The sequence below is a fragment of the Canis lupus genome, chromosome 22, assembly GCF_003254725.2.
Source record: "Canis lupus dingo isolate Sandy chromosome 22, ASM325472v2, whole genome shotgun sequence".
Lineage (NCBI taxonomy): Eukaryota > Metazoa > Chordata > Mammalia > Carnivora > Canidae > Canis > Canis lupus.
This window is the reverse complement of record NC_064264.1, coordinates 5,689,116-5,702,347: the sequence shown is the minus strand read 5'-3', so window position 1 is coordinate 5,702,347 and position 13,232 is coordinate 5,689,116. Positions and strand designations below refer to the sequence as shown.

General features: G+C 51.2%; 1 long non-coding RNA gene across 1 annotated transcript; it reads left to right on the top strand.

The window, feature by feature from the left end:
- Positions 1-6,964: 6,964 nt before the first annotated feature.
- LOC125753376 (uncharacterized) lies at positions 6,965-9,987 on the top strand. The gene is made up of 3 exons (XR_007405066.1): positions 6,965-7,203; positions 7,494-7,683; positions 9,308-9,987. It is a non-coding gene; the product is annotated as an uncharacterized LOC125753376 (long non-coding RNA).
- Positions 9,988-13,232: the final 3,245 nt, after the last annotated feature.

Sequence of the window (13,232 nt, the reverse complement as noted above, 5' to 3'; positions counted from 1 at the left end):
AATAAAATAAAATAACACGATGTTAGATGTCAAATATATTGCAGTTACTAAAATTTGTCAAATGGGAAGCTCCAAAGAGATACCAGGGTAGCATGAAACTACTGATAGCACTTCAGAAACAATGATCTCTCATCAGTGATGTTGAAAGGAAACCTTTTTAAAAAATCCTACAGAAGAGGAGCACGTCCGTGGCTCAGTTAAACATCTGCCTCCGGCTCAGGTTATGATTCCAGGAGCCCTGGGATCAAGCCCCACATCAGGTTCTGCTTAGCAGGGAGTCTGTTTCTCCTTCTCCCCCGTGCTAACACTTCATTTTTTTCCCTCTCTCTCTTTCTCTTTCTCTCTCTCTCTCTTTCTCTCTGAAATAGACCTTTAAAAATAAAAATCGTACAGAAGAGAAAATATAAAACATTAGAAGGACTTGATCTAAACTGTATGAAGATCTCTCAAAGTTCAATAACAGAACAAAAAGCCCGTTTAAAAATGGACAGTAGGGGCTCCTGGGTGGCTCAGCAGTTGAGTGTCTGCTTTGGGCCCGGGTTATGGTCCTGGGGTTGAGTCCCGCATCGGGCTCCCCAGAGGGAGCCTGCTTCTCCCTCTGCTTGTGTTTCTGCCTCTATGTGTCTCATGAATAAATAAAATCTTTTAAAAAATTAAAAATGAACAGCAGATGTACACATACACCCCATCCAGAGGATATGGATGGTCAATTAAGCACAGAAAAGCTACTCAACATCACTGGTTGAGAGACCTGCAAATAAAACCACAAGATAATGTTGTATACCTATCAAGAGGGCTGCAGTTTCCAAGGCCTGACAGTCCCAAGTGGTGATGAACATGCAAAACAACTAGAGCTCTCTAACATTGTTCATGGAGGTGCAAAATCACACAGGTACATTGACAACCAGTTGGGCAGCTTTTTGTAAACTTAAACATACCGGGATCCCTGGGTGGCGCAGCGGTTTGGCGCCTGCCTTTGGCCCAGAGCACGATCCTGGAGACCCAGGATCGAATCCCACATCGGGCTCCCGGTGCATGGAGTCTGCTTCTCCCTCTGCCTGTGTCTCTGCCTCTCTCTCTCTCTCTCTGTGACTATCATAAATAAATAAAAAAAAATTTAAAAAAAAAAAAAAAAAAAAAAAAAAAAAAAAAAAAACATACCACCATACAACCCAGCAATCCCACCCCTAAGTATTTGCCCCAGAGAAGTGAAAATCATCCGTGCACACACAAAACCCTGTACACAGGTGTCTATAGCAGCTTTACCCTAATAGCCAAAAACTGGAAGAAACAGCCACCCACCCACCCCCCGCCAGATGTCCACCAGCTTGTGACCAGATAAAACAGATGGGGTGCAGGCCTGTGCCGGAATGCTACTCAGCAATGAGGACAGAGGGCCTGCCGCTACAGCTGTGTGGTGAATCGCGTCTGCGCTGTGCCGAGTGAAAGGAGCCAGGCTCCCAGGGCTACATACAGTATGCTTCCATCTCTAGGACATTACAGAAATAGCAAAACTAGACGGCCAACAACCCAGGTCAGTGTTTGCCTGGGGCTGAACGTGTGCAGAGGGACTGATGATGGACACCAGGGAAGGTCTTAGTGATGGCAGTCCTGACTGTGGTGGTGGTTACAGAACTGTGGGTGTTGAAACCTAACCTGCACATTTAAAAGGGTGACTTCGGGGCAGCTGGGTGATTCCATTGATTAAGTGGCCAGCTCTTGATTTCAGAGTCCAGAGTGCTAACCATTACACTATGGAACCCAGCTCTTGATTTCAGATTATGATCTCACAGTCGTATGATCGAGACCTACACTAGGCTTCGCACTCAGTGGGGAGTCAGCTTGAGGAGTCTCCCTCTCCTTCCAGCTCACACTTGTGATCTCTCTCTGTCTCAAATCTTAAAAAAAAATAACTTCTGCATGTGAAGTATATGCCAATGAACCTAGCTTAAAAAATTAAATAGAGGCCACAGTAACTTCTTGCAAGGTACATCTATGAAAGCAAAGGAAACAAAAGCGAAAATGAACTATTGGTACTAAATCAGGATAAAAAGCTTCTGCACAGCAAAAGAAACAGTCAACAAAACTAAAAGACAACGTACAGAATGGGGGAAGATATTTGCAAATAACCTATCAGATAAAGGGCTAGCATCCAAGATCTAAAAAGAACTTATTAAACTCAATACCCAAGAAACAATCCATTCATGAAATGGGCAAAAGACATGAATAGAAATTTCACAGAAGAAGACATAGACATGGCCAACAGACACATGAGAAAATGCTCTGCATCACTGGCCGTCAGGGAAATACAAATCAAAACCACAATGAGATCCCACCTCACACCAGTGAGAATGGGGAAAATTAACAAGACAGGAAACAACACATGTTGGAGAGGATGTGGAGAAAGGGGAACCCTCTTACACTGTTGGTGGGAATGTGACCTGGTGCAGCCACTCTGGAAAACTGTGTGGAGGTTCCTCAAAGAGGTAAAAATAGACCTGCCCTACGACCCCGCAATTGCACTGCTGGGGATTTACTCCAAAGATACAGATGCAGTGAAACGCCAGGACACCTGCACCCCAATGTTCACAGCAGCAGTGTCCACGATAGCCACACTATGGAAGAAGCCTCGGTGTCCATCGACAGATGATGGATAAAGAAGCTGTGGTCTATGTATACAGTGGAATATTCCTCAGCCATTAGAAACGACAAGTACCCAGCATTTGCTTCAACGTGGATGAACTGGAGGGTATGATGCTGAGTGAAGTAAGTCAATCAGAGAAGGACGATCATTATATGGTTTCACTCATACGGGGAACATAAATAGTGAAAGGGATTATAAGGGAAAGGAGGGGAACTGAGTGGGAAAAATTAGGGAGACAAACCATGAGAGATTCCTAACTCTGGAAAACAAAGGGTTGTGGAAGGGGAGGTGGGTGGGGGGATGGGGTAGCTGGGTGACAGGCACTGAGGGGGCAGTTGATGGGATGAGCACTAGGTGTTCTATATGTTGGCAAGTCGAACTTCAATAAAAAGTAGAATGAACATGGAAACATGTCTAACGGGGAAATGGTAAATAAACTATGACTCATCTATATTATGGAATGTCTGCAACAGTTAAATATTGGATGAATATATTGACTGGGAAGGGTTCATTAAGTATAAAAAGTTTCAAAACTTAATAGTAAGGTCCTATTTATATTAATAAAAGCAAAATACATTTTTTTAAGTAGGCCCCACACCCAATATGGGGCTTGAACTCACAACCTTGAGACCAATAGTTGCATGCTCTATCTACTTCATGGTCATGAACAGTCTTGTGCTCTTTTAACGCCTAGAAGATACCTAATCATTGTTGTCAGATGTAACAGTGGCAGGACCAGGGTGAAGAGATTTCCGGTGATCTAGGATTGAGAATGAGGGGTGCCTGGGTGGCTCAGTTAAGCATCTGCCTTCAGCTCAGGTCATGATCTCAGGGTCCTGGTCAAGTCGAGTCGAGCTCCCTGCTCAGGGGGAACCTGCTTCTCCCTCTGCCCCTCCTCCTGCTCATGTGCATGCACTCTCTCTCAAAGAAATAAAATCTTAAAAAAAAAAAGTGCGCTCTACCTACTGAGCCACCTGGGTACTCCCCCCGCAAAATATGTATTTCTACATGAGCACATACCTCTGTAAGCACACAGGAAAACATTAGGAAACGCACCAATCTTTTCATAGTGCTCCATCTAGGGAGACTAGGATAGGGAGGCAAGGCAAGGTGGGATTTGTCCTTATGTGTATATTTTTACAATGACAGTATGTCAGCAATTTGTATAGCACAGATGTGAAATATGTCATATATATGTGTATATGCAAAGCCCAAAGGGAGAGCATACCTTTTATGACGTCAAGGCCACTCCAAAGATACATACCGCTCTAGCTCTACCCCCTGGGTGTTAGTTGTGGAAAAACCGTCCTGCCATCAAGGAGGACCCTCTCCCTAGAAGACTGTAGAAGAGGATCGACTGCATCAGACCGTATTGAATTTCACCCTGCTGCATCCTAGGCGCCACCCTAGGTGCTGGGGTCGGGCGGCTGCCAGGGGAGACTCGGGCTTCCAGTGCTGCCCAGCCCAGGAGTCTGCAGGATGCTCTCATCAGGGAAAGGTGGGAGGCCGGTCAGGGCCTGCCAACCTGCTCTGTTCCCTGACAATTCTCCAAGCGTTAAGGGAGGAGGTACATTCCATCTCCAAGAGCGAAGAGCTAGAGGCCTTGAATTAAATCCATTGGGAGAGGGTCCCCGAAAAGCCAACAATGGACTGAGTCATTAATACGCCCACAGCATATTCGAGAAGTGTCCCTGAGGGATGAGAAACCCATCGCCGATTTGCTAAATCTTTGAAAAGGCAAGTTTGAACAATGATTTCCTACTGTAACCGGGGAGGTAAGGGATCTATTTTTTAAAGCAGAGAAAACCAAGGTGGGTTCTTAACTGTGTCACAGTGGCGCTGCGGTCAGAACTCAAGGCAGCTTGAGCTGCAGCTTTTGCTAATGGTGCTGCCTCCCAACATGCCCGGTCGCAGCCTCCTGCCCTTGGACGAGGAGTCTTCCTCCTCATGGAGCCACGATCCGGGAAGAGAGCCAGTGTGCCTTTCTCTTGCCGTGTGCTCTGCCGGATGTGGGCCGGCCCTGCGCTGAGCTCGGGCAGACGGACCTGTTCAGTGGCAGCTTCTGAAGGTGGGGAGTCCTTATTCGATTAAACCTATCAAACCTTAGCCTGCAAACTTAGTACGGGGAAGCGAGGGCACCCCTGCATGCAGTTGCAGGTGAATACCAAGTAACCGACTGAGAAAAGACAAAAAAGAAAAACAGGATTCTTTTAAATCGCATCTAAAAAGGGATGCCTGGGTGGCTCAGCAGTTTAGCGCCGCCTTCAGCCCAGGGTGTGATCCTAGAGACCCGGGATCGAGCCCCACGTCGGGCTCCCTGCATGGAGTCTGCTTCTCCCTCTGCCTGTGTCTCTGCCTCTCTCTGTGTCTCTCATGAATAAATATATAAAACCTTAAAAAAAAAATCACATCTAAAAACAAAAACTTCGTTGGGGCCCCTGGCTGCTCAGTCGGAAGAGCACACGATCTTGATCTCCGGGTCTTGAGTTTGAGCACAATGTTGAGAGAGATTACTACTACTACTACTACTAATAGGGATCCCTGGGTGGCTCAGCAGTTTAGCGCCTGCCTTGGGCCCAGGACATAATCCTGGAGTCCGGGGATGGAGTCCCATGTCGGGCTCCCTGCATGGGGCCTGCTCCTCCCTCTGCCTGTGTCTCTGCCTCTGTCTCTCACTCGCTCTGTGTCTCTCATGAATAAATAAATAAAATCTTAAAATAATAATCATAAACTTAAAAAAAAAAAGACAACCTTCAGTTGGGCCATGTTGGTTGATATCCTCATGAAAAAAAATCGAACATGTCGATTGGCAAGGGCACCACATCCGTTAGAAAAGTACGAAGCAGCAAGTTAGAACCGGGTTCCACGTTCCCCCGCACACCAAATGCTTACATTTGCCACCTAGGTCAGCTGCTGTCACCAGTAGTCTGGAGGAGAAATTTGTGGCGGCCTAGGAGAAGCTGGTGAGCGGGAAAGAGAGGGTCCGTCCTAGGGGAGAGGTTGGCAAGGATGAACCCCGACGTCCTTTCTGGTTTTGAGAGGTTGGGCTTCTAAGCCAGGGCCTGGCCCATCTAGCCGGCCTCCCAAGCCTGGAGGGGTTGCTCTTCTGCGCTCACTTGGGCTCCTGCAGCTGCCCCCCAGCTCTTGCCCGCCCCGTCCTACCAACCGTGCCTTCCGTGGAGCCTCCGCAGGCGTCAGGCCCCTCGGACCACAGCGTGCGTCTTGCTTTGTCTTAGCACAGGGCCAGCTCCGGCGTCCAGTCGCCCTGGCTCTGCCCCTCGGCCTCCCACAGCTGACTAGTTCTGGGTCCCCGTCACCAGATTTCCCAGGGAAATCGGAGGGCTGTCTGTCCTGGTCAGGGTCCACCCCTAACCTGATGGGTGGGGAGAAGCACGGGAGGCAGGCCCAGCTGCGGGGAGGCTTCCAGTGGAAGAAGGGCTGATGGCTGGGCACCCCGGAGAGCAGCCCCAGCGCCTCCAGCTCCACCCGAGGGCGGCGCCCCCCTGTTGTTTCTGTATGATTCTGTGCCTTGAGGTCCCCAACTGAAGAAATAGAGCCCTGGGGGGAAGGCCCCCCATGGATCCTAAGGGGCGGGTGAAAATGAAGGGGGAAAGGCCTTTCCAGTTCTAGAGTTCCTGGAATTCCTAGGATTCCGGGGAGAAGGTGGACCACCCCCCTACAAAAGGGAGGAACGGCGTCCCGCACAGGCCGCACAAGCCGGCTGCCTCGAGGCCGCGTCAGGGGAAAGAACCTGCGTGGCGTGGCCGTGGGAGCAGCAGCATCTCAAGGAATCCGGCAGCCGCCTCTGTCCCCGGGCTGCGAGCCGCCCCCCGCGGCCTGATGGTGGCGGAGCTGCGGCCTCCCTGCGGCCTGGGACTCTCCATGCCCCCAAGTCCCCAGAATCCCGGGGGCCAGGGGGTGAAATGCGGAGGCCTGGGCGCTCCCCGGAGGGCACTGAAACATCCCTCGGGAGGGGCCCCAGCTCTATATTCCAATAAAGCTCCAAGTTTTGGTTTTTTTTAAGATATATTTATTAGAGAGAGAGAGCGCGCGCGAGTGAGCATGCAGGCGGAGGGGCAGAGGGGGAGGGAGAACCTCCTGCAAACTGCTGAGTGAGGAGCCCAATGTGGGCCTCGATGCCATGACCCTGAGATCATGACCGGAGCCAAACCCAAGAGTCAGACACTTAACCGGCCAAGCCCCGCCGGGTGTCCCTGACACCCCAAGTTCTTTTTTTTTTTTTTAAGATTTTATTTATTCATGAGAGACCCAGAGAGAGGCAGAGACACAGGCAGAGGGAGGAGCAGGCTCCATGCTGGGAGCCCGATGTAGGACTCGATCCCGGGTCTCCAGGATCACACCCTGGGCTGAAGGCGGCGCTAAACCGCTGCGCCACTGGGGCTGACCCCCCTCCCCAAGTTATTTCTTGCCATCAAGCAGGTCTGAAGCAATCGCACCCATCAACGTTTTCAACGGCAGAAGGAATCACCAGGGTGGTGGTGGTTTCCTGGCCAGGAGCTGCTTGTCGGGAGGTTCCAGGCTTTCCCTGATGCACAGTGGTATGTACCTGTCGAGTATGACCCCCCACAGCCCACGCCGAGCCCCCGAGCTTGACTCCACGCCAGCAGCTGGAGCGTCGTGAGGCCTCCGTGCCATCACCTGGAACCCGAGACGGGGGATACCTGTCCCCAGCAGGGACTGGGGGTGGGAGGAGCGAGCAGAGTTTGTGAAGTGGCTCAGGGCCTGCCACATAGCATCCACTCAATAAACGTTTCTTAAAAAGAAACACACAAAAAAAACAAAATAAAATAAAATAAAAATAAACGTTTCTTGTTGACTCCGTTTCCAGAGCTGCTGCCCCGAGTGATAACAGTAGCCTGCGTTTCTCCTCCCCTTGCTTGCCTTTTTGCGGGAAAGGGCTGAAAGCTGTTAACAGGGATGAGAAGCTGAGGACAGAGAAGAAGCAACATTGGATGATGGCGATTGTCTTTACCAAACAGACCAAATAGTGACTGCAGTTTGGGGAGAAAAGCACAAAGGTAAATACTGGCCAGCCCTAGAGCCCTCGCACTAGTTTAGAGCTCTGGGATTGGGTACCCCAAGCCCGGGTCTCACCCCAGGGTCACCAGAGCTGGCAAGCAGCCCATGACACACCCCCGTCCCTTTTCCTCTTGGGGTGAGTGTCCTGGTGTAGACAACGAGAGGAGGAAGCCAGCACTCGGTGCCCCAGTGTGTGTAAACTTAGCCTTCAGAATCCCCAGGCCAGTCCCTTGGGCTCTCCGGCGCCTCAGCTTCTTCTCTTGGAGTGTCTGCTCTGATGTCCCTGCCCGAGGACTGGCTCCTACCCCGGAGGGGACAAGAGCGCTAGGAATAGATGGAGACGATGCCTCTCCACGGCTGTTCCTTGCAGGGCAGACACTGTCCATCGCACCCCCGCGCCCCCTGTGCCTTGGGGTTCGGAGCCGTGTGAAGTAGAGGTAGGTGACGCACAGGGTCCTTACCGGGCCCGGCACAAGAGGCAGACCTCAGACCTCCTGGAGCCAGCAAGGCCCTCACCTGGTGGCGGGATGACGAGGACTCTGGGCACATGTGTGTTTTGGTGCAACAGTCGGCTTCTCCTGCCTCGAGCCAGCTTGACAGGAGAACTCGTTCCAGACTTCTTTCAATGATGAATAAACCTTATTTTGCAAACAACCACTCGCCGCCTTCCATCCTCAGATAACACGAGTGCACAACTCCGTCATTTATCAAAGTGGAGACTACACCTACACAAGATCTACTTTTGGGCTAGGAGAGGGTGGTGATGGCACAGCTCATGAAAGCTCCCTTGCCAAGTTAATTTAAATTGGGTTGAGTCGCAATGCTAGCACGCGGGCTGAAAACACTGGGACTGACCTCAGAGCTGGGCTTGGCGGAAAACCGCACTCTGCAGCTGAAAGCCAGCAGTGGGTCGGCCTGGGGGCTGCCGTTCAAGCATGTTTTTCGAGGACCTGACAAAGGACATTTAGCAGCTCCTTGAGACCCGCAGGAGTGTCAGCGAGTTCTCGGGGCACCTGGCACTGTCCTCTCACTTGGCAGCAGAGAGACTTGATGAAGGATGAAGAAACCGCTCATCCCTCAGAGTGGAGAGATGCAAAGGATGGATGTGCTGGGCTGAGAGGTTAGCGATCACCCTCACGGCTCTTGGCCACCTGCATGGAGGGAAGTCTGAGGCCTTGCAGAATTGCCTCAGGCCCCGCTGCCTAGAATCTGAAAGAAATTGGAACGATGTAAAGAAATGAGACTGTGGAAGTATCCAAATTAATGATTGTTGAGGGATCCCTGGGTGGCTCAGGGGTTTAGTGCCTGCCTTCAGCCCAGGGCGTGATCCTGGAGACCCGGGATTGAGTCCCACATCAGTGCCCATTTCTTGAGCACCCATTCCAGGGTGTTCCCATTTACTGCAGGCTAGTCAGGCACTGAGCGTTCCGAGTCTGACTCGGTACCAGTACCGAGCTTCCGAAACCTGCTAAACCTGGCGATGGCCGTGTCCCTTCGGTTGTCTTTCTCAGATCTCCATGCTTCAGGAGCCCTGTCCTCAGTGGTGTCACTCTGCCAGGAAACAGGCCCAAAGGGGATTTGCAAGAGTCCTTCTTGCTGACATTTTAAGTTTCCTCTTTCTAGAAATGCGCTAGAGGGACCATTCACAGGCAACAGGAAAATGATGCGGTAATGGCACTACTTGCAGCTCCCAGACCCTGGGGAGGAAGCGTGTGGTCGGAACTGGTGCTGAAGCTCAGACTGCCTGCCCGGTTAGTCAGCAGGGGTGCAGGAGGCCAGGGGCGGCTGGGGACACCCCCTGCCATGTGTGGAGGCCCTGTGTCTGCTCCTCCGACTGCCACGCTGGAATTTGGAACGAGCGCCGATGACTCTCTATCCAGCACAGTGCTTGGCACACGAGAGACATTTAATAAATCTTCGTCAAGTAGATGAACGGATGTGATAACCAAAGTTGAGAGCCGAGATGGAAACGGACAGGGAGAGGAGGAAGATGTCCTGAAGAAAGAAAGAACCAGTTAGCGACCCACATGGGGAACGAAGGAGAAGGCCCCAGATGAAATGATGATGACGGTGTTTGATTTATTCACTGTAGACTGATGGAGGAAATGCACTGACAACGTCTACTTGGACTTGCGCGGGAACCTGCAGTCAGGGCCTGAACCGAAAGGTATCCAGCTAGAGACGGCGGCCAGGAGATAGGGGTCAGGGCCACGGTGGAGCAGGGCGAGATGAGCCAGGGGAGTTACGGTTGAAGGGGTTTGGCAGTAAATCCAAACCATCAGAGAGGTATGGCAGTGGCAGAGGCGGAGGTGGAGGTAAAGGTAGAGGTGGCGGCGGCGGTGGCGGTGGAGGTGGAGGAGGTGGAGGAGGTAGTGGAAGTGGAGGTGGAGGTGGTGGTGGAGGTGGTGGTGGAGGCGGAGGTGCCAGTGGAGGTGGTGGTGGTGGTGGAGGTGGAGGAGGCGGCAGTGGAAATGGAGGTGGCGGAGGGGTGGCGGTGGTAGAGGTGGTGGTGTCAGTGGAGGTAGAGGTGGAGGTGGTGGCAGTGGAAGTGTAGGTGGCTGGTTAGACCGGATGCGGGGATTCTGCAGGCAGCAGCGCGGACAGGGAGCGCAGGTGGTGCGGCCCCCTCGGCTGGGAAAGCGTGCCCCTGGGTCTGTGGGAGGGCATCGTGGGGCCCAGGCAGGGCCCAGGCCAAACGATGGCCCTCCCTTCCGCCTCTCCCTTCCTCCCCCTCTTCCTCCCCCTCCTCTCCTTCCTCTCCCCTCTAGCTCCTCGCAGCTTTCTCCTCCAGTGTCTGTGTCCAACCTCCGCTCTTCCCCTGCCTCGGTTTCTCTCCCCGCCCCCTTCACCCCCCTGCAGGTCCTGCGCCCCCCAAAGCTCACATCAGTCCCTGTGCTTGTCACCTGCCTGGACAAGCTGCCCCCACAAGCTCCGGGGGCTGCAACCTACTGGGACATGCTTCCCTTTTGCATCAGTTCCCACCGCGGCAAAGCGTAAAAAATGGGTAAGAGAAAATTAATTAAGTAATTGATTAAAATAAGTCATTTGTGGGACAAGTAAGCGGTTAGGCCCCTCGTAGAAGTTGGCATCTGCTCTCCGACTTTGGGCTTCCGGCTCGCAGCGGCCGAGGGAGCCGAGGCCCGCTACTTGCTCTCTAAGTCGCGCTGTCAGCTCTGTCCCAGCGCGAAAGGGGCTCATTCCCGTGGCCTCCCAAGCAGTGGGCGCGGGTGCCCGCTGAGGGGGTGCTCAGCACACGGGAGCCGTGCCTGTGGGAGTGAGCATCCCCCAAGGTGGGCCAGCAGGATGGGCGCCCACTAGGCCTTGGGCCCCGAGATGCACTGGCCCTGTTCACCCCCCCAACCCGCCGCTGAGCTCCGCCGGGCACCCCTTCTTGCTGCTTCGCCACAGCCCTGCCTGGCCTTCCAGCCTTGCCCCCCTGCGTCCTTGACCCCTGTGCCACCCTTCTTCACTCCCCAGAGAAGCTGATGACAAAAGAGGCCTCATGCATTTTATTTTACAAATTATGGTTGTTTTTTCCTTTTTTTTAAATCATAAAATTCCATTTTCCAGCATGTACAAACTCATCTATTTAATACGAGGAGACACATCGTATATACCCTCCTGCAAATTGCCCCTTTCACTTAATACACAGCGGGCGGGATCCCTGGGTGGCGCAGCGGTTTGGCGCCTGCCTTTGGCCCGGGGCATGATCCTGGAGACCCGGGATCGAATCCCACGTCGGGCTCCCGGTGCATGGAGCCTGCTTCTCCCTCTGCCTGTGTCTCTGCCTCTCTGTCTCCCTCTGTGTGACTATCATGAATAAATAAATAAAATCTTTAAAAAAAAAAAAATACACAGCGGGCATCTTCCCGTCCTCCTAACAGCTTCACAGGACTTGTGAGATGGATGTGCCATAATTTTACTCAAAAGCTCCACTACTAACATACATTTAGGGCATTCCTGGCTTTGGCTTTTGTTTTCTTCTGCTTTATTTTGTAGACAGCGCTGCCCTGAGCGTCCTGCCCTTGGATCCCTGTGCGACCACACCTGGTTAGGGGGCTCCCGCCTTGAGGGAGCAGTGGGCGTCTTCATGAGCATCAGGCGGTAGCAGTCATGGTGTGTCCAGGCCCGACGGCCAGCGCAGTTCAGCTCCTACTTCAGGAACTAGTGTGTATACAGTGTGCAAATCTGTGAAAATTCACGAGGAGCATGAATTTGTTTCAAATACACCTGCAGTGACCTTTCTCTGCCTTTAAAGATATTTTTTCAGTAACTGAACAAGTTTATTTCTACCTATTGAAGGTCAGATTTCTACTTGTGCAAGTTTTCTTCAGGGTTTTTTTGTTGTTTTTGTTTTGTTTTTAAGATTTTATTTATTTATTCATGAGAGACACAGAGAGAGAGAAAGGCAGAGACTCAGGCAGAGGGAGAAGCAGGCTCCATGCAGGGAGCTTGACATGGGACTCGATCCCAGGCCCCCAGGATCACACCCTGGGCTGAAGGTGGTGCTAAACCGCTGAGCCACCCAGGCTGCCCTTTCCTTCAGAGTTTAAATGTGCTCCACGCCTTCCTATTTCTGGTTGCCTGTTTCTGTTTTTGCTTCAGAATCTTGCTATAGAATCAACTACCGCGTGAAGGAATCAGCCTCCCTATTTCAACCTACTCAACTATGAACGCTTAGCTCCTTAAAAAGATTATACCTAGATATTGATAAAAATTTTGACATCAGAGCACCATGTCTGTGGCTAACAGATCGACCAGGACAGAGGACTTAGGAGGAAAAACAAAAACGGTACCTATGCCACGTCTACCTCCTCCTTTCTAGTCTCTTTTCATCTAGACCATGACTTTCTTCTTAGAGCTTTTTGTTTTCCTGAAGTTGGTTGGGTTTTTCTTTTTTAAGGTTTTTTGGAAACCTCTAAGTAATCTCTACACCCAACGTGGGGCTCAACCCCAAGATCAAGAGTCACGCACTCTACCGACTAAGCCAGCCAGGTGCCCCTCCTGGAGTTTAAATATATCTTTTTTCTTCCCCTCTGTATCTTTATCTAGCCATACTTTTCTTTATACATTTATCTAGACATACGTGTATTTGCCGACTGTCCATACACTCAAGTTTTCAATAATGCTAGCTATTCCATAGAGCTCCTCTTTTCCCTCTGGAAACTTCGGTCATCTTGCTTTACACTGGATTACATGTCTGTCATTCTGGGAGTTCTCTTACTACTTTTTTTTGTTTGTTTGTTTCCCCTTCATTTTTGAGGATTACATCCTCAACTAACTTCCTAAGAAAGGATATATAGGAAGTAAGTGTTCTCCCTCTGAATGCCTGAAAATATCTTCTTTCTCCCTCATATTTCATTAATAATTTAACTGGGGATAGAATTCCTGGTTGAAATAATCTTCTTCAGAAATACTGAGGCATTGGGCCATTTTGTTTTAGCACCCAGTATTGCTGGGGAAGCTGCACCTCCTTCCTTGGGGGTGAAGTGTTGTGAGGCAGGGTATGTAATGGTTAAGGATGCAGGCTCTACCCGTAGACTGCTCC